This window comes from Sus scrofa, chromosome 13 (assembly GCF_054392235.1).
Source record: "Sus scrofa isolate SSC_HxYL_T2T_F1_AM1 chromosome 13, Sscrofa_HxYL_maternal_Yorkshire_Landrace_v2.0, whole genome shotgun sequence".
Lineage (NCBI taxonomy): Eukaryota > Metazoa > Chordata > Mammalia > Artiodactyla > Suidae > Sus > Sus scrofa.
In genome coordinates, this window is record NC_139395.1 from 139,426,031 (window position 1) to 139,453,447 (window position 27,417).

The 27,417-nt window shown below is 44.1% G+C and overlaps 1 protein-coding gene and 1 long non-coding RNA gene across 48 annotated transcripts in view; one reads left to right on the forward strand and one right to left on the reverse strand.

Annotated features, from left to right (window-relative positions):
* Positions 1-792: 792 nt before the first annotated feature.
* Positions 793-27,417, forward strand: part of ST6GAL1 (ST6 beta-galactoside alpha-2,6-sialyltransferase 1) — a 164,760-nt gene continuing 138,135 nt past the window's right edge. For 21 of the 45 annotated variants that reach the window (XM_084990672.1, XM_084990657.1, XM_084990645.1 and 18 more), the window contains exon 1: positions 25,301-26,295. The gene's annotated coding sequence lies outside the window, so the exon portion shown is untranslated. Of the gene's footprint in view, positions 956-25,300; positions 26,296-27,417 lie in introns of those variants that run through there. The other 24 variants (XM_084990671.1, XM_084990664.1, XM_084990652.1 and 21 more) reach the window with 2 other exon arrangements.
* On the reverse strand, positions 15,782-26,537 carry LOC102158991 (uncharacterized). Of its 3 annotated transcripts, XR_014824509.1 has the most exons (4): positions 26,371-26,537; positions 24,907-25,027; positions 23,504-24,069; positions 15,782-16,902 (listed from the first exon to the last, which is right to left on the reverse strand). It is a non-coding gene; the product is annotated as an uncharacterized LOC102158991 (long non-coding RNA). The 3 variants fall into 3 exon arrangements; XR_307084.4 differs by lacking the exon at positions 15,782-16,902 and having other exon boundaries at positions 21,239-24,069; XR_307085.4 differs by lacking the exon at positions 15,782-16,902 and having other exon boundaries at positions 21,239-24,069; positions 24,889-25,027.

A 27,417-nucleotide genomic window follows, 5' to 3' on the forward strand; every position in this document is an offset into this window, starting at 1 on the left:
AGGTACACAGCCCCGGACCTCTGTGCCTGCTCGGAGCCATTGGTAGACAGTCCTGAATCCAGAGGTCCCTACCAGGCCTGCATCACAGTTCACCTGCTTCCTGGGCCTGCTCCTGCTTCCCCTTGCTTCCTGTCACAGGTGCCAATCCTTAACAAACATAGTGTACCCCCAAATTCCATTTCAGTGTCTACTTCTGGAACATCTGACCTGTGATGATGAATCAGGGGAGTGGGAACACCTTGAAATCTGGCCCGCTTGCCTCTCTGAGCTCATCTCTTGCAGCTCTGAGCTCCGCCAACCCCTTCCCCACTTCCTACCAGCTTCCTAGCAGGCGGAGGGGTGCTTTTCCTGTTGCTTCAGGTACCAGGGCTCACAACTGAAAATGACAGGCAGGAGCATTGTAGCCCCCCTGCCCTGGTTTCTCAACAGAGCTGACGATTTAGGTATAGCTGCCTTTCTGGGGCTTATTAAGAGGTGGCAGAACTGGCCCTGTTGTCCCAGCAACCACTGCGAATACCCCTCCCCCCACCAAGCCTGAGGAGGAGCAAGGGCACTGGGGATTGTCTGAGGCAGACAGCAGGGTATCCTGCTCGTGATGGTGAAGGTCAAATGGACGTGGCTTGCTGGCACCTTGCCTGGGAGGCCTGTGTGCTGAGCCGGGTTGCCCAGCAGAGGGGAAGACTGCTTGACTGTGAGCTGGAGTGGGGCCAATTTGCTTAGATAAGCTGGGCCTCCCTCCCATCTGGGAGCCCTCAGATATTCTCACATAAGCTCGCAGTTAACGCAAGCCATGGACACACCACACAGAGGCCAGCAGTGTCAGCCAAATAGGCAGTGACTGCAGAGAGGGTGACCCAATGACTGGCTGGGAGAGGGATATCCTCCTGCTCCCTTCCCTCTTGGCCACCGCTCCCTGGATGTGAGGCTCATCATTAGAGTCCCAGTTCTGGTACAGGTGAGTTTGAAGGTTTAAACTACCTTTTAATTAACCAGAAAGGAAGATTTGAAAGAATGTGGTTGAAGAGGGTAATTGAAAAAGAAAACAATTTAAACAATTGTGTGATGAAGTACCACCGAATTATATCTTTTTTTTTTTTTTTTTTCTTTTACAGCTATACCTGAGGCATATGGAAGTTCCCAGGCTATAGGCGTCAAATCAGAGCTGCAGCTGCTGGCCTCTACCATGGCCACAGCAACACCAGATCCGAGCTGCATCTGTGATCTATGCCAGCAGCTTGTGGCAATGCCGGATCCTTAACCCACTGAGCGAGGCCAAGGATCGAACCCACATCCTTGCAGACATTATGTCAGGTTCTTAACCTGCTGTGCCACAATGGGAACTTCCTGAATTGTATTCTAGAATTATGCCATCCTCCTTAAACTTCAACTGGATCATCTGCCGCCTCATACGTACTTCAGAAAAGGTTGGGGACATCATTCAGAAGCCATCTCTGCTCTGTTCCTCCAGTCTAGGGACTTCAGTTGCCAGAATTTCCCCCTCCCTTTAATGAGCATTTCCCATTTGGCAGACTGCATTTTAGATCCTGGATGTGTATTAGTTTATGCTGTCTTCATAAACAACTCTTTTAAGGTACGTGCTATTGCTCTCCATATTTTTAGAGGAGAAAACTAAGGCACAGAGAACTCAAGCAACTTGTCAATTCCTTTATCTAATGCCTCAGTTAGCTCCTGCAGCTATAACAAAATACTGAATGGCTTAAAAAATGTATACTTACTTCTCACAGTTCTGAGGCTGGGAAATCCAAGATCAGGGTGTTGGCAGATTGGGTGTCTGGTGAGGACCTGTTTCCTGGTTTGCAGATGGCTGTCTTGTGTCTTCACATGATGGAGGGAGGGAGGGAGAGAGGAGGGAGAGGAACCATCTCTCTGGTGTGTTCTTGAAAGGACACTAATCCCTTCATACGGGCTCTATCCTCGTTTGTGATGGAATTATCCCCCTGAAGCCCTACTTCCAAGTACTATTACATTCCAGTCCTGAAATATAAATTCTAGATGGACCGATGCATTCAGTCTCTAGCACTTGGCAAATGACAACAGCATGACTGAATCAGAGAGTTTGGTTCCAAAGCCCCTGCAGGCTTGCCTTCTATACCCTCTGTCTCTTGAGCACTGGAAAACCCTTCCATCTAGCCTTCCTAGGGGTGCGTGTGTGTGTGTGTGGGGGGTCTTTTTCTGTAGTTTCTACCTCACTTTTCTAGATTTTGAATTTCCAATTTTCTTCTGGACTTCTTCCCACATGTATATGATTCTTCCAACTTCTGCCTGACCTCAAGCTTGTTTCTCAGAGACCAGCCCATTCCTGCTGCTTCCATGATTTTCTTTAGAACTGTTCCCAGCTGGTCAGTGATGAGCCCGTTACTATCTTTATAGATTTGCTGCTATTAACCCCTCTTTTCTTGAAAACTGCCTTGCTTTTTCTCTGACACCCCTCCCTGTCAGGTTTCTCTCCCCCCTACCCCATACTCTTCCCGATTCAAGTTGATTTCTAGATGGCTCTCTCTCACTGTGCCTTGATGTTGACATAACTCTGGACTCCATCCTCAGCACTCTGCTCAGGGCAATTCTCTCTCCATTTGTAGTTCTGTTCTTTCAATTGCTGCAAATCTGTGCACTCTGTATATTCAGACAGCTGCACTCAAACCCATAGATCTTTGCCTAATGGTCTGTTCTGCCACAGCATCCCTCAGGCAACCTGAACTCAGCACTTCCAGGACAGAACACATCATCTCTCTTTAAAAGCCTTTTCTTGACATAATCCCCATGGGGACAAAACTGTTCTCTCTCAATTCCCACCAATCATTTGCCAAATCCTATTGTTTCTACCTCTTAAACTAGTGAAATTTGGGGGGGCTCCAAATCCTTTTACACTCTTAAATATCATTGAGGAACCTATAAAGCTTCTATGTATATGAACAATATTTAGAGATATTTACTACATTAGGAATGAGTGGACTTTTTGCTGTTTTATTAGAACCTAGTAGTTATTTTACACTTTGAATGGGTTTTTCACCCACCCATGATTTTGTAACATTATACATTGGGCTTTGGAAACATTGTTTCACTGAGTTATACCCATATTTCAAACGTTGACACTTCTCCCTCTACAATGTCAAATAATCACACTTGATGTTATCACCACGGTGTTAGCTTCCTAGAGTTATAACAATGTACCGCAAACTGGTGGCTTTACAGACATTTCTTTTTTTTTTTTTTGTTTTTTTTTGTCTTTTTGTCTTTTTGTTGTTGTTGCTATTTCTTGGGCCGCTCCTGCGGCATATGGAGGTTCCCAGGCTAGGGGTTGAATCGGAGCTGTAGCCACCGGCCTACGCCAGAGCCACAGCAACGTGGGATCCGAGCCGCGTCTGCAACCTACACCACAGCTCATGGCAACGCCGGATCGTTAACCCACTGAGCAAGGGCAGGCACCGAACCCGGAACCTCATGGTTCCTAGTCGGATTCGTTAACTACTGCGCCACGATGGGAACTCCTACAGACATTTCTTAGCTGTAGTTACATCATTTCAATCTCAACTTCCATCTTTCGTGTGTGTGTGTATTTATTCAAATCGCTTTTTACTTAAGAACAGCAGTCATTAGATCAGGGCCCACCCTCATCCAGTTTGACCTCCTCTTAACTTGATGGCAGCTGCGAAGGCCCTATTTCTAAGTAAGTTCATATTCACAGGTACCAAGAGTTAAAAACTTCAGCACATCTTTTGGGGCAGGGAACACAGTTCGATCCAGAAGCCACCACCTCATCAGAGAAAACTTTAAGAATTGGGAAGCTGTCACATTCACACTTGTGGAAACAAGTTTTCCAAAATCCACATTTTTGTTTGAAAACTCACATTTTGCCATCAGCAAGTACACCTAGTAACAAATGCTACAACAAAAACAAGGAAAAGTTGTTTTCCCTGAGGTGACAGGTTCACTTTGTTCATTTTCAAGAAAATGTCTTTCAGATACTTGAGTCTGAGTGATCTGAGTTTGCCAGTGATTTGTATTTTTTTAGGTGAAAATGGTGTTCCATGAGAAAATTAGTCAATCTGGTGGTTGCAAAAGAAGTGGTCACAACTCACTTGCAAAAGTATTTCCTTAGAAATAATATTTCTCTCTGCTAGTGAGGTGCTTTATGTGTCCTTCCTCTTGCATAATTTAGAGTATTACTTTAAAAGGGGCATACTTAAAGGTCAAGAGGGTTTTTTTTTGTTTCTCTCTCTTTTTTTTTTCTCATCTTTTGTCTTTTTAGGGCCACACCTGTGGCATATGGAGGTTCCCAGACTAGGCGTCAAATTGGAGCTGTAGCAGCCGGCCTATGCCACAGCCACAGCAATGCCAGATCTGAGCCACATCTGTGACCTACACCACAGCTCATGGCAACGCCAGACCCTTAACCCACTGAGCGAGGCCAGGGATGGAACCCGGGTCCCCATGGATACTAGTCGGGTTTGTTAACCACTGATCCCTGACGGGAATGCCAGAAAGGTCAAGAGTTAATGAAATTGATTATTTTTACTGCTTTATCATGGATTTAAAAATTTTTATTTTATTATTTTTTAATAATGATTTTTATTTTTTCCATTATAGTTGATTTATAGTGTTCTGTCAATTTTCTGCTGCACAGCAAGGTGACCCAGTTACACATACATGTATACATTCTTTTTTCTCACACTATCATGCTCCACCACAAACTTCTAAATCTTACTCTTTAAATATCATCGTCTGTCACCTCTTCCAGGAAGAATTCCTTAACTGCATTTTTAGATGGGCAGGTTTTTCTCATCTATATATGCTATCATATATTTACTCTATCATAGCATTTCTAATAATGTACTATAGTAGCAGTGCATAATAATTATAATTATTATGATCATAAACATTTATTTACTACTTATTATTTGCTGGACATGGTGTCAAGCTCTTCAAATGTATCATCATTTCTAGCATATTTATCTCTTACCTGCATTAAGACTTTGAGTTTCTTAACTGCAGTGTGCAGGAGGGAAGATAACAAAATAGTTAAGTGCATCATTTTCAAAGTCTAGGAGGTAGGAGTTTACATCTCAGCTTCAAGTGATGTGAAGTGAAACAAGTTCCTCATTTACTTTTTGCAAAAAATCTTTGTTTTTTACCAAAAGGCTATATGTCCTATAGAAAAGTACAAGGAAGAAAGCAAAAAAGGACCCCAAATCCCATCATTCAGAAAAGGAAATTACTCGTGAGCATGATTATAGATATTTCCAAGTGGAACCATATGTTGGAATGATACATGAATAACAAAATCATTATAGCCATGGGATTATATTCCATAATCTATTCTTTAAAAGTAAAAAAAAAAAAGTACAACTACAACAACAATAAAAAACAATTGTAATTCAAGGGATTGCTGACATTCAGATAAACTTTGCTTTACCACAAGGGATACTGGGATGTTGGTGGCTCCTTTAAATCCCTCTAAAGCAGGGCTCTGGTGTGCCCAGAAGGCTGCATATTGACCACAGGGGCGATGTGGTTGGCTGCACACAGTATACTTAAAGAATTAGAAGCTCAATGACTTGGGGGGGGGTGGGAAGGTGTAGACTCATTTGCAGGATTTCTGCTCATCCCTAATTATCTCACTTTGGCCACTTATGCTCCTGAGCTATAAGAAAGTGTGAGGTGAAAGCCATGAGCTGGGGAGCCCGACTGTCTGCATTTTATTTCTGACTCTATGACATGCTGGCTTTGGGGCTTTGAGTAGGTAGGTTAACTTCTGTGTTTTGTTTCCTCTTGTAAAATGGAGCTTGTAACAAACCCTACTTTATGGGGTTATGGACAATATTAAATAAATTAATATGTGTAAAGAGCTTAGGGCTGTAGGCATACAGTAAACACTCAGTAAATGTTTGCTATTATTACTTGCTATCCGGCTCCTGTGCTCAGGTTAAGGGAAAAAAAAAAGGATTATAAAAATTATTAAGAGTGGAATTTCGTTTGCTTTCAAAGTATCTATCGCATTTTAATTTTGGATAGCACCAACAGATGGCCTACTAGAAAGTACTAGAACAGCACTAAGACTCTTCTTCCTACCTCCTTCTCCTCTCCTACTGTTTTTCACTGGTGAATGTTATTTCTTTGCAAAGGTTCTGACAATTACTATCCATTTTGTCCCATGACTTCCCTTATTAACTTAACTTTGCTTGATATTTACATGTGTTTGATGCTCATCACTAGGGTTTTTGCTGTTGTTGTTTTGTTTTGTTTTGTTTTTTTGGGATTTTTCATTATTGGCCACACCTTTGACGTGTGGAAGTTCCTTGGCCAGGGATTGAACCCAAGCCACATCAGTAATCAGAGCTGCAGCAGTGACAATACTAGATCCTTAACCCACTGAGCCACCAGGGAACTCTAGCACTAGAGTTTTTGCCTTGGCATTTCTATTTCTGAGTTTTTTAATTCTGATTCAACTCTTGAGAGCTTATTATGTTCTCAAGAAGGGCCCATGCATGCATACTATGTTTCTTGCATATTTGAGAATGTCTGCCTTTTGCATGTATACTTGAGTGACATTTTGATGGGATGTAATATTTTGGGGTCACAATATAATATTTTTGTCTTTTTAGGGCCGAACCTGAGGCATATGGAGGTTCCCAGGCTAGGGGTCAAATCAGAGCTGCAGCTGGTCTACACCACAGCCAGCACAATGTGGGATCCGAGCTGTCTCTGTGACCTATACCACAGCTCATGGTGATGTCAGATCCTTAACCCACTGAGTGAAGCCAGGGATCAAACTCAAGTCCTCATGGATGCTAGTCGGGTTCATTACCACTGAGCCATAATGGGAACTCCTGGGTCACTTCTTCTTTCCCTTGGTACTTTTTAAGCATTACTCCACTGTCCTCTGCCATTGAACATTGCAACAGAAATCTGATTTTTTTTACCCTTATAGGTGATTGCATTTTTCTTCCTGAATATCTAAAGAAATCATTTTTAAAAAAATCTTTTTGTGTAAATTAACAAGCATATGTCTAGATATCTCTTTTTCTAGCTACATTATTGGGAAACAGAGTACATCTTTTTGATTAAAAGGTTGAATTTTTACATTTTGGAGAAATTTTCCTCTATTACATTTTTACAGGGTTTCTCAACTTAATCATTGTAGCTTTTCCCTCCTAGGACACCAAAATTTTTTATGTGAGATTGTCTGCATCATCTCTTTGTTTTAAATTTTATGTCCTTTCATCATGATTATTTCAAATCTTCCCTCCATGAAAAAATTGATCTTCAGCTGCATATATTCTGTTACCTGTCTATTTTTCTAAGTTATTTGTCAGGTCTGAAGTAGGATTTTGCTACACACTTTGTCTCTTTAAGTCTTTACTCTCCCTTTTAATCTAGTGATAATTTGTCCTTTTGTCTTTGTGTTCTTATTTTATTAAAGTCATACTCCTTATTAAAATATGTCTAAAGAGTGATGAATTCATGGTGAATATTCTTCTGTTCCTTGGATTCTTTTCTGGATTTATTTATTTTTTTCTTTTATGGAGCTCTTTCATAGCTTCTGCCTGTGTTTAACATGGATTATTGCTTTGATACAGAAACTGGATAACTTCTTGAAACCCATCCTTTCTTACCTAAAACTCAGCTCTCTTCTCATCAGAACTATAGCTGGAGGCTGTGAGTTGCTGAGTGTACACTTTTCTGTAGTTTTAGGGCACAAGGAGGGGATAGGACTGCATGCAGCTCTTGCTATGGGAGCTGGAAACTATGCTTTTTCAAGATCCTATTAAAATGTGTAGTTCCAGTACCCACGCCACCCAGCTGGGTGTGTGCCAGTCCTGTGGGCTCCCCCGACCCCAGCATAGTGATCTGGAAACTGTCCAGTCTTGGGTCCCCCCCTTGACTCCATTATGGTCCTACCATGGTATTCAGTGCTGCTGTTTCCAAGTATTTTCTCTTGACTTCTCTCCAGCCTGTCTTTTCACTCTGTCAGTCATATTCTTCCCATATTGGAAAAGGGGATGCTGCAATATCCCATTTCATCTACTGAAAGAGGAAATGGTCAGGATTTTCCCATTTCATCTATTTTTCTCCATAGTGCTTCTGAGGAACATAAGTACGAGATTTTGAAGCATGTGGCACCACATCAGATCTGTCTGTCCCTTTTTTGGACAACTTCTTTTCAACATTCATGGCCTCAGGTTAAACCTCTTTGCCTGTTATTCCTGGTGGGTTTGTAAAAAATGCCTTTACTTTGGAGTTCCCTTCATGGCCCAGCAGTTAATGAACCCAACTAGGATCCATGAGGATGAGGCTTCAATCCCTGGCCTTGCTCAGTGGGTTAAGGATCCTGTGTTGCCGTGAGCTGTTGCGTAGGTGGCAGATGTGACTCGGATCCCATGTTGCTGTGGCTGTGGTGTAGGCTGGAAGCTGTAGCTCCGATTTGACCTCTAGCCTGGGGAACATCCATATGCCACAGGTGTGCCCTAAAAAGTGGAGAAAAAAAAAAGTCTTTACCTTGCCTTCATTTTGGAAGGATATTTTAAAGATGTTCCACTTTCTTCTGGTATCTATAGTTTCCAACAAGAATTTAGCAGTTATTCAGGTGGCTCTTCTGCTATGTGATGTATCATTTTTTTCCTTTGGCTGCTTTCAAAAACTTCTCCTTATTTTATTTATTTATTTATTTGTTTGTTTGTTTGTTTATTTATTTATTTATTTATTTTCGGATCAGCAACAGCATATCCAAGCTGTGGCTGTGACCTACACCACAGCTCACGGCAACATTGGATCCTTAACCCACTGAGTGAGGCCAGGGATCGAACCTACATCCTCATGGATGCTAATCAGATTTGTTTCTGCTGAGCCATGACAGGAACTCCAAAAAAGTTCCCCTTATTTTAGTTTCCAGCAGTTTGACTATGATATGCCTATGTGTGTCTTTATTTATACTTTTGCTGCTTGAGGTTCACCAAACTTCTTGAATTTATAAATTTATATCTTTCAGTAAATTGGAAAAAAATTAAGCCAGTATTTCTTTAAAAAGATATTTTTGGTCTCATTTCCTTTTTTTCCCCCACCTTTAGAATTTAGCTTACACATGTGTAGACATTTTTATATTGTTTCACATTTCCCCAAGAGTCTGTTCATATTATTCATTGTTTCTTTTTCTTTCTGTTCTTCAAGTAGAAAATTTCCATTGATCAAATTCTTTGAGTCTTTTTTTTTTTTTTTTTTTTTTTTGGCCAAGTTCCTCCAGAGAATTTTGTTTTCATTAAAACACTATTTTTTTTTTTACTTTGTTAATTGGAGTGAAATTCATTTAAAATAAAACTAATCATTTAAAAGTGAATGATTCAGCAGCATTCAATACATTTACACATGGAATTAAATGCAATATTTTGTAATGATGTACAAGGGAAAATAATCTGAAAAAGAAATGTGTGTGTACATATATACATAACTGAATCACTGTGCTATATATATCTGAAACTAATATGATGCTATAAATCAACTATACTTCTATAAAAATAAAATACATTCACAATATTGTACAACCATCACCTCTATCTAGTTCCAAAATAAGGAAACCCCAAATCCATTAAGCAGTTATTCCCCATCCCCCCCTCCCCTGGACACTGGCAATGACCAGTCTACTTTTATAAAACATAATTCTTAACACCTTAACTAAATTCTGGATAAACTCAAGAGGGAAATCTCAGTAAGACTAAAAGCACTTCCTCAAGCTTCCATATACTTAAGATTCTGCAGGTCAATCAGGCAGTAACTGACAAAGCAAGAGATGCTCATTAAATGAGTTCCTAAGATGCAGACTGCAGGACCACAGATGCTTGTGAAGCATCAGACTATCAGACTGCTGGGACAAAAGGGGAAGGGGGGGAGTCAAGTTGTTACCGGTTTGCTTGTCATTCCAAAGGGTCACACTCAGTCACTGAATTACGCACACAAACGTACACACACACACACACACACTAACATACTATAAAAAATCCAGCGTCTAGGTGTTTGCGAGGAGAGTGAGTGCTTGAATAATTTCTACTGGCGATAGTCATTGATCAAATCCCCAGAACAGCATGAGTGCTTGCCTCATCCCACCAGTCCACTTTGTCAGAGAAGACTTAGGCTAAGATTCATCTAGAAAGCTTTTCAAGAGACAGTAGGCACCACGCTGCTTAGAGCTCACAGTGAGGGTACCCAAATACTAAAAGCAACCAGGTAGAAACTGAACCCAGAGTATTAACAAAATATTTCGCACCCTTAAAATACTTTTGACAGAGATGAGAGGACGTGAAGGATGATCAAGTCTTCAGCATTTCTAACCAAACTCATCCACGCCAAACCCAAGACGAGCTGAGTGTGAATCGGAAGGGAAGCTTGTGATGGGTATTTTTGCCATTCTCCTAATTGAGCAAGAGAGAATATTCTGCTTTTCAGTTCCAGAATTTCCACTGGTTCCTTAAAAATGTAGTTTCTACTTCTCATTTGAGATTTCCTGCCTTTCACTCATTGAAGTATTTTGTTCGACTTCATTGAGGTTAATTGTCATAGGTGCTCAGCAATCCTTAGAGTGATTCCAACACCTGGATCATATTCGGCTTGGTCTCTGTTGATTGTCTTTTCTCTTAAGCCTGGATCATAGTTTCTGGGTCTCTGTATGTTGAGTAATTTTGAATTATATCTCAGATGTTATGAATTTGATATTATGGAGATGGACATCCTATTATATGCCTCTGAAGTGTTGATGTTTGGTTTTTTTTTGTTTGTTTGTTTTTCGTCTTTTTGCCTTTTCTAGGGCCACTTCCCATGGCATATAGAGGTTCCCAGGCTAGGGGTCTAATCAGAGCTGTAGCTGCCGGCCTACACCACAGCCACAGCAACGTGGGATCCAAGCCACGTCTGCAACCTACACCACAGGTCACAGCAATGCCGGATCCTTAAGCCACTGAACAAGGCCAGGGATCGAACCTGCAACCTCATGGTTCCTAGTCGGATTTGTTAACAACTGAGCCACGGAGGGAACTCCTTGATGTTTAGTTTTAAGAAGTAAAAGCACTTAGTTGGACTCAGATTCAACGCTGCCCTTTGGGGAGCAGCTGGGTCTCAGCTCATTTCCTCTGTCTCTAGTTCTGCTGCTTTGAGTCTGCCTTCCCCCTGTATGGTTCAGAATCTGACATAATCTCAGTCAGAGGTTGTACACAAAGTTTGTGGGCTGTCTCTATTTAAAGCATTCCTTTCCGGTATTTTCCTTCTTCTCTTACTTTCCAGCATACTCTGTCCTTTGGTTCTTCAGGCCAGAAGGACTATGAATTTTTTATCAGAGTTTTAGCCACTGCACATGGTGCTGACCTCAGCCTGTTCCCATGCTAAAAACTACAAAAATAGATAGCTCACAAGTTGTCATTAACTTCTTCCAAGATATGACTGCCCTCCAGACTCTGCCTGCTTTTGTTTATTGTCAGCAAGTCTTCAGATTGCCGTGTTTTGGTATTTTATTTAGAGTTTATAGCTGTTATCTGTTGGGAGAGCAGAATCTGGAAGCTATTTATTTGTTCATACCCAAAGTGGAAATTGCTGGTAATTTTTTTTTTTTTTTTTTTTTTTTTTACTGATTTGTTGTTTTCACTTTGCTGTTCATTGTGTAAAATATCGAGCGAGAGAGATCCTCTAATATAGAGGCATTTTTGACAATTTTACCCAGAAGTTTGTTTGCGGAAATGTCTTATCTCTCCTGAGCCTCGGCTTTATAGTCTATAAAATGGAGGAAACGTCTTCCATGTGGAGTTGTTGCCAGTGTTAAATGGGATAGTGCAGAGAAAGCTTTTTAGCACAGGGCTGGCAGTTAATAGATTATCATTATATTTGGTGTCAGTATCTCTTCCGTAGCATAGGGCCTGGGGCATAGTAAGAGATAGATAATGATTGTTGAATAATGAATGAATTAGCATGTAAAAATGGAGAAGGGAGAGAATGGATATAAGAAATGATGGAATCACAGGAAAATGGAAGAGAAACTTCATGGTGATTATTTCTCCCTTGGACCTGGGCATGGAGCAGACACACAGGCCTGTGGCCAGGTAGCTCTTCGCTTTGGCCAGGCTTCTATTACATGAGGTGTGGTGATTCATTATGCAAGCTGCAGCATGAGGCTAAGCCTTCAAAACTAGGTGAAGAGTCTCCATATTCCTGCTTTTTACACTTCCCAGGAGGTACCAGGGAATTCTGGGGGTGTATTTTGGACCCTGGGGGTGGGGGCGAGGGTGGGGAACTCTCTGATTGGTGAGCATTGGAGGCGATAGCTGAACACTGCAATTGTGTGGAGCAGTATTGGAGACAAAATGAAGAGGCTCAGGGATGGGGGAGGCCCCTCATTGTTCAGACATGACAAGCCTGTTAACACTCTGACTTTAGGGAAGAATTATTGCTCACACTGTAGGGCCGAAGTGCCAACCCTCAGCAGGCAGTTACATGCTCCAAAATCATTATGGTCTTTGCCAGGGTGGGGGGTGGGTATGTGTGTGTGTGGGTCCTAGCAGTGGTCGTGCTTCCCCCCACAGCATCAGTTGGGCTACTCTGAGGGGATGGCAGTGTCAACAAGGTCCTGGGTCTGGGAACCTTCTTCCCCCAAGAAAAACACAAGAAGACTCTTAAAAATATTAACTGGAGTTCCTCGGTGGCCTGCCAGTTAAAGGATCTGGCATTGTCATTGCTGTGGTTTGGTTCAGCCCCTGGCCTGGGAACTTCCACATGCCACAGTCCAAAAAAAAAAAAAAAAAAATTATGAATTGAACTAGACACATAAAAATGCTCAAAATAGCAGATTTTATATTATACATTACCACAGTTAAAAACAAAAATTATTAAAATAATACATACCCATTGTAGACAATTTGAAAAACTCAGAAAGATTTAAAGAAACAAAATGATCCCTAACCTTCCCTTCTAACATTTTGGTAATTTTCTTTCTATTTATATACAAATTATCTATGCTTTTTTTTCTTTCTTTCTTTTTTTTTTTGTAACTTAAAATCTGAGCATGTTTGTCATTAAGTATTATTTGAAAGTATCACTTTAATGGATTAAAAGTAATTCAGTTTATAAATTCATCAAATTGTATTTGATTGTCTCAGTGGCTATTTAGGCTGTTTCTAATATTTGCCAAAAAAAAAATAACACTACAATAATCATCTTCAACATAAATCTTTGTTTAAAAGATCCTTCGAAAGTGTACAAATTTTTCTTTTCTTCTTCTTTTGTCTTACTCGGATCCTACACTTCCTTAAGTGCTGAGCTCAATTCTGGTCTCTGCTAGGAAGGTGCTTCCTTGAGCACTTCAGCCTGCCAAACTCCCTTCCTTCTCTGAATCTAACTGCATTCATTCATTCATTCATTCATTCACTCATCAAATATCATTTGATGGCATATCAAATATGTATATGCAAATGTTCATAAAGATTAATTTTTTCTCTAGTAATGCAACTACTCACATAAAAAATATGGCTAATGTCCATTGAGTACTTATTCTGTGCTGACATTTTAAAAAATTACATTGGTTTATCTCATTCCATCTTTATAATACTATCTATGCTTTACCTAGGGGAAAGTTGAAGCACAGAAAGAATAAGCAACTTTCCCTAGGTTGCTCAGCTATTTCTTGGGTGACCTAGGATTCAGTTTCAGTGTGGTACCAGAGTCCATTAATTGCATTGACAGTTATACCTGCTGCCTCAGCTGGAAAGTTCTAGAAACTAGAGGTGGAACAATGAACAAAGCCAGTATACCTCCTGGAGCATAGAGCTTACTTAGAGCTTGGGGGCCCCACTGAGTTCTGGGTCATGAAGGTCTTGAGCTCTTCCTTCATGGCTATCTGTGGGTAACTCTTGCTTCTGCATCCTGTAAATTCCTGCAGGGCTGGGGCCCCGTCTCCTCCTGCCTTGCACTTCCAAGAAGCACAGAGCTAGGGCCCAAGGGTGGCTCACTAATGTCTCTAAACAGATGAATGGGAGATAGCAGAAAGAGATCTGAGTATATACAGCTCGGGTTTTGCTTTGAGCTCTGTCATTCTGCAGGGGAGTTTCCGCTACCACCCTGGAGTCTGTTTCCTTATAAGGGAAATGAGATCATTTTTGACCTCCTATGAGTATAGTAAAGTCTCCCAGCAGTATCTCAGGTTTTTCTCCCTTGGTGATGAGCAACCACTAGCACAAAATCCTTCTGTGGCCTCTAGCTCTCTGATTTAGCCCAACATCTATAATTTCAGGGTTAAACATGGGTAAGTTGCCTCCATGTGGCCTCTATTTCAATATGTCCAGATGTGAGCAAGCATCTTTATTTTTTTATTTTTTTTATTTTTTTTGTCTTTTGTCTTTTTGTTGTTGTTGTTGTTGCTATTTCTTGGGCCGCTCCCGCGGCATATGGAGGTTCCCAGGCTAGGGGTTGAATCAGAGCTGTAGCCACCAGCCTTCGCCAGAGCCACAGCAACGCGGGATCCGAGCCGCGTCTGCAACCTACACCACAGCTCACGGCAACGCCGGATCGTTAACCCACTGAGCAAGGGCAGGGACCGAACCCGCAACCTCATGGTTCCTAGTCGGATTCGTTAACCACTGCGCCACGACGGGAACTCCTTTTTTTTTTTTTTTTTTTTGTCTTTTTTTTTGTTGTTGTTGTTGTTGTTGCTGTTGTTGTTGTTTGTTGTTGTTGTTGTTGTTGTTGCTAGGTGGATTCTTAAGAACAGAAACTTATTTCTCATAGTTCTTGAGGCTAAGAAGTCCACACTCAAAAAGACCCTGGCAGATTCAGGGTCTGGAGGAGGGCCTGCTTCTGAGTTCATCTTTTCACTGTGTCCTTGTGTGGTGGAAGGAGTAAGGGAGATTTCTCAGGCAGCTTTTAGAAAAGCACTAGTCCCATTCCTGAGGGCTCTACTTCATGACCCAACCACCTCCTAAAGACCCCACTTCCTAATACCAACACCTTGGGTATTAGTAGTTTTTTTTTTTTTTTTTCCCCACATATGAACTTTGGGAAGACATAGCATTCAGTCTAAAACAGTTGATAACCATAACTACAACATTTAATTTTTAGTGGGATTAAAAGAAGAAAAGAAGATCCCTTCTTATGCAAGGTCATAAGTATTGTGTGTTTTTTAACTGGCCCTAAGGTTAAAAAAAAAGTTTTTCACCTCTTTGGGGTTGGGTTCACATCTAACAGTTATAAAAGCTTCCATATTTGAGTACCTATTAGATGCCTGGCACAGCACATAACAGCATGTTTGCTGATACTTAACTGTGATCCTTCAAGGATTATGACACCCCCGTTTTGTAGGCTCAGAAGTTTTAATAGCCTCTCTCAAACCCACCTGCCCTAGCATAAAGCAAGGCAACAATCAAACTCTCTTTTGCTTGGTCCCAAAGCTTGCCAAAGTCCCACTATAAGAGTTAGCTATTTCCTTAGTTATTTAGGCAATGAGCTGTGTCATCAACACAAGAGGCACACCCCCGAGGCATAGCCTTCTTTGGAATTTTACTAAAGACCTTGGTGGGGACCACAGAAGAAAATGCCAGCTAATATGAGCAAATTTATTTCCTGGCCCTGGATGGAGTGAGGACTGATGTCCATGTCTTTACCCCTGTGAGGCTGGGTCCAAATTTGGGGAATGGCTAAGTGAGGAGAAATTTCTGACCTGATTCAAAATCATCTCTCTGAATCTGTTATAGGAAAATTTGTTCAAATTTATGGATTTATTTACATAAGACAAAGAGCATTTCTAAGAAGTATCTAATGCATTTTATTTGAAAAAGTATTCAATTCTACATTTACTGAATGAAAAAAAAAGTACAGTCCCAGGGAATTCTTCAGTTGTAACAAGACTTTGGAGAAGGAAGAGATCATTTTGGATTCAAGGCTTCCTGGAGAGGCTTAGGGTTAAACTAGATGTTAGAGGATGGGTTGAGTTCATGCAGGTAGAATGAGATGTAGGGAACACTTCAGAGGAATGAAAAAGTATAAGCAAGTCCTAGTGGAAAGATAATGGGGAGATGAATCAGGTCACCCTCACATCACTTTGCCTCCAAGAAAAACTGATGAGCTTAGTGGTTAATGAGTGGCTTTGAAGTCAAACACACTTTGGTTCAATCCCCAGCTCTGCCAATTGCAATTGGTCTTTGGCCAATTATTCAAATTCCTGAAGCCTCAGTTATCTCCAAATGCAGTTAATGACAGACTCTGCATAGGGGCTGTGTGATGTTTTTCTACCGCATAGTTTCAGTTCCTGGTACAGTAATTTGAGGAAGTTATTATCTCTCCAATCATTCTGGAATATGCAGATCCTAATCTTAACATGCTCTGTTTCACCTTGGCAATCAATAACTAAGAATTAAAATTTCATCTCTCTCCTGAGAGCTAAGAAGCAGTAAAGCCTTCTCCCCCTTGGTGCCAAAACACTGGGGTGAAGGAAATGTATTGTCAGAGGTCTGGCTTCACACAAAGCTTCACACAAAGGATGAGGATTTCCTTCTTCCCGGAAGCAGCAATAACATTCCACCAGGCTTCTAGCCATTGCCTACAATCCCCGCTTGTCACTTTCTGTGTTTTTCTTAGCCTTTTGAAGAGACAGGCTGATCATCCCTGACCACTAAGAAAAGTCGGAAGATAATGAGCAGGTTCAGATCCCTCTCAGGGACCTCATTACAGCAGGCTGGCTCACAGCAATTTCTGCTTTCTCTCAAGTCTTTGGTTCTCTTTCTCTTGTCTGGGTTGCTCTGGGGCCCCTTAGTATCATTTGCAACAAAGTCAGATGATGAGGAGTCCAGTCCAGCCTCTGCCACTTGTCAGTAAGGTGCTCCTTGGCAGGCCATTCAAGACTCTTGACTTCAGTTGATTTATCTGTAAAATAGACATCAACTGCAAGATGTATTGGGAAAGTGCCTTAGAAGTTCTCCAAATGATAATGCATATTGAAGTGAGGAGGTTAAAATCAAGCAGGTGTTCTCTGCCCCTTTCTCCTCAACCCAACTCTCAGATGAGTCCCAGATCCTGCAAATAAAAATCCCTCCTGAATGTGGACTTATGACTTTTGCATCTATGAGTTTCCTAGTATTCATCCTTCCTGTAAGTTTGAGAAAAACTTCCCAGAGGAACTTCCCAAGAGATACTCAGATGATATCTCTTGCTGCCTAGAATTATAGCCCATTTGATGGGATCTCAAGCCCTTGATGTTGATACAACCCTTTAAATGCAATAACATGTATTTAATACAAGTGCCTGTACTCCCCATCCCCAAAGGCTCACAAACACTCACAAATCTTCTGCCTCAGGGAACCTGCCCTGGTGTCCCTGCCTTCTGGGTGGAGTCATTCTGAGGCCTTCAGGTCACGGCCTTGTGATGCTCTGAGCCATTGAGGTTAAGGAGGTGCAGGATGTTATCAGCTGTATGGACTTTCTGCTTGCTAACTGAACTAGACAGTTTATGATAGTACCATGTAATAGATACTGTTGCATCACTCAGTGTCTACTTCTTGAAATAAACTGTGTCAGCGCTCCCAAAATGCCTAATTGCCCACACACTTAGAGCTGAGCAGAGGTAGCTCTTACGGCTTAATGCAAATCACCCATCTCTCCACCAGTGCCTGGTAGGAGAATGCTGCAGCTCTACACTCAGGTTTCTCATGGGAAGTTACCAAAGATTTTGAGCTGTACCGGGTACACAGAGGGGTTGTAAAATTGATGTAGCTTCTCAGGAAGCATCTGGACTTTAGGAACTATCCCCGCAATGGGGAAATGTGGCCTGGGTAAAGGTTATTGCCCAGCTGGGTGTGATCAATTAACTCTTGCGCAGTGATGGTTAACGAGATAGTGATTGAGGCTGCAGCTGTGTCTCCGCTGTCTCACACCCGTAATCCCTCATCAAAGGGTCCCCTGCTGGAGGCAGTGCCAGGAGAGAGGGCTCCCAATGTACCACAATGCTTAGGTATGGGCGGTGGCTTTTTACCTGGATTAACATCTCTGGGACAACCTAGAATCCTTAGAAGTAACCCAATAATTTGTCTGCAAATCCTGCTGATCATGAATGTTGCCTGGGGAGCATTTTAACAATTCCAGATACTCAGGGTCTGACTCCAGATCCATGGGGGGAAGAATAAACTCGTATTTTAAAGGATTTCTGTAGGTGATTCCAGAGCTCAGCCAGGTTTGGAAACAACTTATTTAGTCTAACTGCCCTCATTTCATAAAAGTTAGTAAAGCAAAGTGTCTTGGTTGAGGACTGAAAGCTGAAATGTGAGAATTAGGAGTAAAATTCAGTCCGTCGATTCATAGGTAAATATCTTGTGTGTTGTGTGGCTTCTTTTATACAACCTCATCTGGCCTTGGGGACAGATATGTAAAACAAACAAGCACAAAGCACAGTAAATAATGGCATAATCCTTTGAATGTCGAAGTCACCAGTACCTAACACTAGGCATAAGCTTATTGTAAGGAGTCAAATGTCTTGGTTAAGCATCCAGCTTCACCACTTACTTCTTGTGTGACCCTGATTAAGTCACACCTCTTAGTTTTCTCATCTATGCAATATGAATACTAAAATTAATTGTATCTACCTAATGGGTTCAATGGCAGAATGTCTGAAACGTGCTGGATGGAATACCTGGCATGTGGGGAATGCTCAGTAACTGTTAGCTTTATTTTTTGAGTAAACACCATATGCCAGCACTGTATTAAGAGCTTGATGACTGCCATTCCCAAGGTCCAACCCTTCTGTGTAGCAGGCATTACTGATCAAGCCTCCCCAATAAGCATCTAGAGAGGGCCGACTGAGCCTGTACCTTCTGCTGCACTGGTCATTTGAAATCGGGCATTCTGTGACTTCTGTCCACATAGGTGATAGTAGAAATACATCACGGTGAAAATATCTGCTTGGAGGTAACGCCTGTGAAATTGTGGTAAATCTATTAAAGCTCCTTGAGGGTGGAGCCTGTCCCTTGTTCATCTTGGTGTTCCTTGACTTAGTCTAGACCCTTTATTGGCCCATAGTGCTCAATAAGTGTTTGTCAAGTAGCATTAAATATCAGCTCTTTAAGTTAATCAGATGCCATCTCCCGAGAAACATTCTTCTCCTAGGTCATTTATCCTGACTTTCTTAATGCTTCATGCCTCATCTTGGCATTCAAGTCCCTTCGAAATGGACTTTCAACCCACTTTTCCTCCTGTTAGGCATGCTGTAAGTGGTTTATCGCTGAACTACTTATAATAGAAAAATTGGAAACGACTTTAATATCAAGCTGCAGAAGAATGCTTGAATAATGTATGATGCTCTCAAATATTGCTAATAATTATCATTCACACATGCTTACCAAGCCATGTATTATTCTAAGCACTTTCCATGTAATTAACTCATTTTGTCCTTTGTTTTGTTTTGTTTTGTCGTCTTTTTAGGGCTGCACCCGAGGCATTTGGAGGTTCCCAGGCTAGGGGTTGAATCGGAGTTGCAGCTGTCAGCCTATGCCACAGCCACAGCAACAAGGGATCTGAGCCATGTCTTCGACCTACACCACAGCTCACGGCAACAATGGATCCTTAACCCACTGAGCGAGGCCAGGGATCAAACCCATGTCCTCATGGATACTAGTCAGGTCTGTTAACTGCTGAGCCATGACGGGAATTCCTCATTTCTTCTTTAGAACCACTTTTTGAGGTAGATACTATGATTCTCATTTTACAGGTTGGAAATAGAGCCAGAGAGGTTAATTAATTTGTCCAAGATCACACAGCAAGGAGGTAGCAGAGTCAGTATTCAAACTCAGGCAGCCTGATGCCAGAGTCAGTAGTACCCTTAGCCACTAAACTAGACTGTGTCTCGTACAGCTAACAAATAGTGCAATAAACCACTAATAACATGCCTAAGAATGTTTGTCTTGCACCTCATAAGGGCTGAAGGGAATGAATACATTTATTGGTCAATATACATAGGCGATACTTATGATGTACATGCCTGTAGAAAAGCAGGATATTCCTTATATACATTAGGATCTCAATTATGGAAAGAAAACTGTATAGGAAATAACTGAAAAAGAATAGGCCAAAAGGTTGACTATGCTTGTGGCCGATGGGATGACAACTTTCGCCCCTTGCCTTTGTATATGTGTCTGATTTTTCTAAATTTCCTAAAGCAAACTTTGTAAGATGACCAAAAAAAGCTATTAAAAATTGATGTTTAGGAGTTCCCATCGTGGCTCAGCGGAAACGAATCCAACTAGTATCCATGAGGATGTGGGTTCAGTCCCTGGCCTCACTCAATGGGTTAAGGATATATCATTGCCATGAGCTGTGGCATAGGTTGAAAACTTAGCTTGGACCTGGTGTTACTATGACTGTAGTGAAGGCCAGCAGCTTAGCTCTGATTTGACCCCTAGCCTGGGAACTTCCATATGCTGCGGATGTTGCCCTAACAAAGAAAAAAAAATTGATGTTTAAAAACATGAGGCTGTGTAGAGGCAGGTTTGGGATGAATCATCAGTGGGCATCAAACACTTTTTTTTTTTTCCCCAAAAAACCTGTTTGTTAATTTCAAAGAAGTTTCATTAGCTCACAAGCTCTCTTGCACAAAGCCTGAACTTTCTTGCAGGTTATTCTGATGGTCATCCTCAGGTCATGAATAAAAAGGAGGCAGCTTCCACTTGGGTTCTGGCAGACATCCCTTGAGAAAAGCCAATTTCCTGGATCTTTTGAGGGAATTTATTACAAGCATCTGTGATTCCTCCAGAGCTCCTTTGCCCCTGTATTTCCTGCCATTGCTGGTACATCTGGTCTCTGGGCATAGCTTTTAGGTCTTGCCCCCAGGGCAGCAGGGCAACAGTTTGAGCAGCTGTAGCCTGTGAGGTGTCAGCTAGAGGTGATGCGCTTGTTCAGTCTCCACAGGCTTGAGGACAAAGACAGTACGAAGGATAGAGGCCTTGGTTTCCAGGCATAGCTCAGCACTTGGTGGTGGGCTCTGGCAACTCAGTTTACCACTGAGCCTCAGTGTTCTCATCTGTAAATGAGGATGAAAAAGAGGCAAATCCACCTCATAGGTTATTGTGAGTCTGAAGAAGGCTCAAGTGGGAGAATGTATATGCAAGCCATTTGTAAATATAAAGGACTGTGAATTTTTTTCTTCCTTCTTTCCTTCATTTTCCCCTCCCTCCTTCTCACCTGCTTTCTTCGTTTTTCTTTCTTCTGTTCTTCCTTTCTTTCTTTTTAGAGTTTTGTTTTTTGTTTTTTTGGTTTTTTTTGGTCTTTTTGCCTTTTTAGGGCTGCACCAGCGGCATATGGAGGTTCCCAGGCTAGGGGTCTAATTGGAGCGACAGCTGACGGCCTACGCCACAGCCACAGCAATGCAGGATCCAAGCCATGTCTGCGACCTACACCACAGCTCATGGCAACGCTGGATCCTTAACCCACTGATCGAGGCCAGGGATTGAACCTGCATCTTCATGGATGCTAGTCGTGTTCATTAACTGCTGAGCCACGACGGGAACTCCTCTTTTTGTAGTTTCCCATTCTCTTTCTCATACCTTTTGGAGTCAGAGAGAGACCAATTAAAATTAACTAAAATTGGAGTTCTGTGGACTAGTGGTTAAGGATCTGGTGTAGTAATTGCTGTGGCAAAGGTTCCATCTCTGGCCGGGAACTTCCACATGCTGCTGATACAGCCAGAAAAATTTAACTAAAATTCAAGTGAATTAACATTCAAATAAAGGGAGCTGGCTAGACAGAAGAATGTGGGAAAGGGGAGGGAGCTGGAAGAGCATTGCAGGAAGGTAAGGATGTTGTAAGCAGATGTCTAGGAAGTCTTGCTTCAAGTGGTTTGGTATAGCACCCGTTTGTCCTCTTAAGAAAACTTCTGAGAAGACATTTGTCACTTTTTAATGTTCTTGGAGTGAGATTTATAGACATTCCTTTGTCCACCCCACCCTCCACATTAACCTCTTGCTAAGATTGGCCTTATGGCAAGAATAGGAAAAGGAGCCCAAGAGGACTTAGGCACACTAAGGTCTAGAATGATTCCTCTCCCCCAAGTGAGGACTGAACAAGAGTCTGCACAGAGACTGCCTCGAACACAGATGTTTGGTACGTGGCAATTATTATTATTATGAACCAAGAGCTAGTTTGCTAAAATGTCAGTGATTTAGAATAGAGACCTGGTTTCTCCTTGTATCTTCTAGGCCAGAGCTGGACAGGAGCTGACACATGTGCCCACACAGTCTGTTCATCTCTCTGACTCATGCTGATCATACCACCCCATTTCCCACGCTGAGCATCTGGAGCCACCAGGCCACTGTTTGCTGAACCACCCATTTCCCTGTCTTGTGGCTGCAATCCTCCCATGAGGCTGGTCTCTGGTGTCCAGCCTCTGCCTTCTGGTGTTCTCCCCTGCTCTGCTCCATGCTTCACTGGCCCAGCCCTGTAGGGACAGCAGGAACAGTCCCTGGATGCTTAATTTAGAGGAGATGTTACTCCATTTCTATTTTCTGATTTGGGTTCTAGAGACTTAGCTGTGTCTGTGTATCTTCAACCCCAAAGCTGGCTGCACTGAGGCCCAAGGTAGGAGGTGTAGGCAGAACCCGGAGTAGTTCTTTTAACCTCCAGCTACCTTTATTTTGGACAAAGATGCTGAAAGTGTGCAGAGGATGGGGGGCTATGATGGGTCTTGAAGAGCATCTACAGTGGGGTGAGGAAGGAGGGTTTATTTATTTATTTAGTCTTTTTAGGGCTGCACCCATGGCATATGGAGGTTCCCAGGCTAGGGGTGGAATCAGAGCTATAGCTGCCGCCCTATGCCACAGCCACAGCAATGCCAGATCCCAGCTGTGTCTGTGACCTACACCACACATCACGGCAATGCCGGGTCCTTAACCCAATGAGTGAGGCGAGGGATTGAACCTGTGTCCTCACGGATACTAGTCAGATTTGCTTCTTCTGAGCCAAGGCAGGAACTCTGGAATGAGTGTTTGGAAAGGCATTTCCAACTGCCTGCATCTCTATTTTCCTGCTGCAATATTTTGTAATAACATTAACCTCCACTTCAAGAGTGCTATGATAATAATGGTTGCAAGTGGACTGTTGTAAACGAACTTCAAAAGGCAGGGCATTATTTGTATTAGCCAGTAAACTGCCTGAAATGATGATTGAGAAAGGCACGACCTAAAATATTATTCATGGGCAAAGGCTGAGGTCAGTGGGGGGCCAGGGAGCTGAGATAGTGTCCAGAGGGAAGGTAGGTATCTATACTAAAGAAAACACGATGTCAAGGCAGGGATCCCAGAGACAATGGGTGAGGAAGCCTTGGAAATAAAGGAGGCCTGGGGAGGAGAGGACCAAGCCCCACCCTATGGTCCAGCCTCCTGCTTCTCACTTATAGGTGAGAAGTTCCCAATGGAAGACACAGTAACCTGAAGGGAGCAGACCCCAAAGGAAATAACCCACAGCTGCTTCCAACCTGGAAACTCACCCGGGGCACCCCAACTTGTCTGCTCTTCTGCCTCGGAGCCCCAGGAACTTCTTGGGCTTATCACATCATCTGCAGTCATTTCAATCCTGCAAGCCGAGAATCCCGAATGACCCTGTCCCTTGCTTTCTTCATTACTGGCCGGAGTCCTTCCGGTGAAGAGAACTATGGAGTGGGGACTAAACCACCTTCTAGGAAGCCTCTCCCCTGTTTCTTGTTCTTGGTTCCTAAGTAGGGTGGACACAGAGTGATGCTGAGAAGGGAAATGAGGATTTTTAATGAATGTGGAAAAGGGTTCCAGTTCTGGCTCTTCCACTTCCAAGTGACTTCAATTTCCTCATCCATAAAATGGGGCAAAGGCCATCACCTATCTTATGATGAGGAGAGACAATATAGTAAGCAAAGAGCGTTTGCTCCCCAGATGGTAGCCATCATTTGTGCATCCTTTTTCCATTCCCTCTGTCATTGCCACTGCTCCGATTATATCTTCTCTGATGTCAGCTTCCAAACTGGTCTCTGTGCTCTGTACTTGCCGTCTCCGATTCTGCCATCCATTTCCAGGATGCTTGCTGTCAGAGAAATCAATGTAAAACAAAGAGTTATGTCATGCCCCTGCACAATTTTCTCAGCAGGAAGTCAGTATAGCACCCTCCCAGAAATAGTCTTAAGAGTTCGACAGTTTCCATGCGTTAACTCATACATCTTACTGTTATGAGCTCCTTCTCTATGCCAGACATACAGACTGAGGAGTGTACTCAAGAGAGTGTAGCTAGTTGGTCATAGAGATTTGAATTCACTCTGCTTGTCACCCTCTCCAACTGGAGCTCTTTGCTCAGAGCATCCTCAGCAGTTGAAAAGCACCAGCAGCAACAGCTGGAGGGGGCCAGGATCTGGGGTAAGGGAAGCAGTGTTTGGAAGGATGTTGGGAATAAGGTGAGGATGCCACCTCCCTTTTTCCAGGATGGTGGTAGGAGAGGAAAACTCGATTTGGAAAGTTCTGTATCTGGGCTTCAAGCACTCTAGTGTGTACCAGACTTGGTGTTCCTAGAGGGCCCAGACAAACTTCCACTCTCCCTGTCCCCCCACCCCCCACTCCTTCCCTCCAACTTCAGAGTTGGAGCCAAGTGGGTCCTCGGTAGACTTCTGGGAGATGACTATTGCCTCTGGTAGTCACATCTCCTCTAAGGGCTCTGCAGTGGTGGCCAAAGGCCACTCCTCGCCCTCCTAGAGGACAGTTTTCTGCTTTAGGGAAGTGGCCCCTGTGTCACCAGGGATGGTCAGTGTGTGGCAATGACACTTGCTCAATGAGTGGTTTCCACTTGCTTTCTCCCAGCAGCTCTAGATTAACCCCCGTGAAAAAAGGAAACTTGCTCCCTTTCCCACCACACCTGAGACCTCCTGCTCACCAGCCTGCAGACAGCTTGGGGTGGAAATCTCCATGGGTAGGGACGGGCCGGTCCTTCTTGATCCTTCTGTATCAGGGGTGTTCAAGTGTGCCCAACGTTGTTGGGAGGTTCTTGCCCTATCCTGTGAAATAGATTCTGCTGTTTCATATCCTACATAAGAAGACTTCGAGGCTTCAGAGAGGTTAAGGGGCGTGGTCAGGATCACGCAGCCAGTCATTAGCAGAGGCAAGATTTATAGTCCAGCTTGCTAGGACCCAAAGCCTGAGAGTGTTGGATTCCACCCTCCCGGACCTGTGGGGCTGGGATAGGAGCAGCATTTTGGGACTTTGCTCCTCCCCCTTGGCCCTCGGCCCGCCCTCCTGGGAAGGGGGCGGTGAAGTAGGATCCAAGCTTCACTCGGGGGTTAGGCGCGCCTCCTAACCAGGCACCCCTAATCCTAAGGCCCCCTTGCTAGCTACGTCTGGAGGGCTGGGCGGGTTTGGGGCCGGTGGGGCGCGGGATCCACCCGGTCTTCTCGACTATTTGCATAGCTGAGACCGCTCGTTTCCCCCGCCCCTTCGCCTCCACTCCTCTTCCCTCCTTCCCGCATCCCCTCCACGCCTCATCCCCTGTTCCCCGCTCCTCCCCAGCAGACCCTTCTTCTGGGACTCCCCCGGGGGGGCTCCCAGCTCCCCGGCTCTCCCGCCGCCGCTGAGCGCGGAGTCCGGAGACATCCGGGGGAGGGGAGTCCTGGGCTGGGCCGGGCTGGGGAAGACGCCGGGGCACAGCCCAGCTCTAACAAAGGGAACTGGCTGCCTGCTGGCTGGGGCGCGGAGCGGGCGGAGCAGCCGCAGCTTCGGCAGCCGAGAACGCAGCGAGTGAGTAGGGCTGCGGAGGGCGGCGGCGTGGCCCGGGCCCCCTGGGAGGAGTGGAGCGAAAGGGCGCAAGACGCGAGTGGAGAGGCGGGGCCCCCGGCTCGCCTAGGGCTTAGAGTGTCCGTGTCCAGCACCCCTCAGCCCCCTTCGCCGCGCGGACCTGCCACCTTTTGGCTGGGGGCATTTGTGTATTAATCTGGGCCGGAGGGCCGTCCTGGCTTCTCCCCAGCTCCACGAGCCCGAAGACCCACAACAAACCCACGTGCGCACGGCCCCAGGGAACCCCGCTCTCTCCATTGCACCGTCAACATGGGAGCGGATGCTTCAGATCTCGCCTACTAGATTTACAGAAGGAGAAACTGAGGGCTGCGGCGGGGGTGGGGGCATAGGCACCACAACAAACGCACGTGCGCCCTGCCCTGGGATCCCCGCGCACCGCAAACCCTTCGGAACCCGGCCGTTGTCTCAGCTGCTGGGGAGGGTGCGGCGCCGGGGACGCCACTTGCTGGAGGAGGACGACAGACACGTTTAAAAGGTACTACTTGGGCATCAGACCAAACTGCCAGACTTAAAAAGGGAAATGCGAAAGGAGAAGAAACACAAAGATTACCCCAGGCCAAGAGTGCGTCCCCGGCCGCGGTGCATAACCTGATGTGACCTGGACCACTCTTCTCTTCCACCTCACGAAGGTTTCTTAGGGATGGGGGTTGAATTAAGGGTTTATGGGTTTCCTTCCAAAGAAAAAGATCATGCCTAGCGCACCATTGTCCCTGCACTGTCTCTGTTGGGGACGGCGAGCGCCCCCTCAGCCTGGAGAAAGAACAGTCCGATTTAAACCGTGCCCAGCGCAGTCCCGGGTTTCGCTTGCGCTTTGCCTTGTAGGTCGGTGTGTCTAGCCAGCCCCGGTGTCATTGGCCCCTTTGAGGTGGTTGTGTTTTTAGAAGCAAGGCCAGCCAAGGCCTCTTGTTCTAGGTGAGGACGCTATTATTTTCAGTTTATTTATCCGAGTATCCGAGTTTATTTAAGAGGAATTCCGAGATCTGGAAAGAGAGGCCTCTTGTTTTGCTTTTTCTTTGCCTACGTACGCTCAGCTCAGCTTTGCAGATTTTAGTTCCTCAAACCTGTTCAGGCAGCAGTGAGATGGTTGGGCAGGGGGAGGGGGGCATGCATTTGCCCCTCAGGTGATGGTGTGAAGGAAGCCAGTCAGGTTTGGGTAATGGGTGGTGTGCACACGAACGGAGGCACCGCCGACTGACCGTGCTTGTGGTCCGGGCTGCAGTTTCACCTTGGCCAGCAGCTCTGAAGATTAACCTGTCTCCTAGCTACACTTGTCAGGGGTGCGGGCGGGGGGGTGTTGGTGGGCACTGGAAAGCCCCCAGCCCTGCACCGCGGTTATTGGGAGTCTAGACAGAGGGCATCCAGTGAAACCTTTTCTGTACAAGCAAGGAAACAATAGGAAGTCGGGAGAATTCAGCTCCTAGTCCAAATTTAAACCTAGTGAAATCCGACAGCGAAAGAGGACTTGGGTCTGGGTCCTCCAACTCCCACGTGGGTATACTGCCTTGCTCACCACTAAAGGCAGAATCTGGATTCTGTAGTTGGCTGAAAAGGCAGTGGCCTTAGGCAGAATAGAGTTAAACAAAGCAAGTAATTCAGA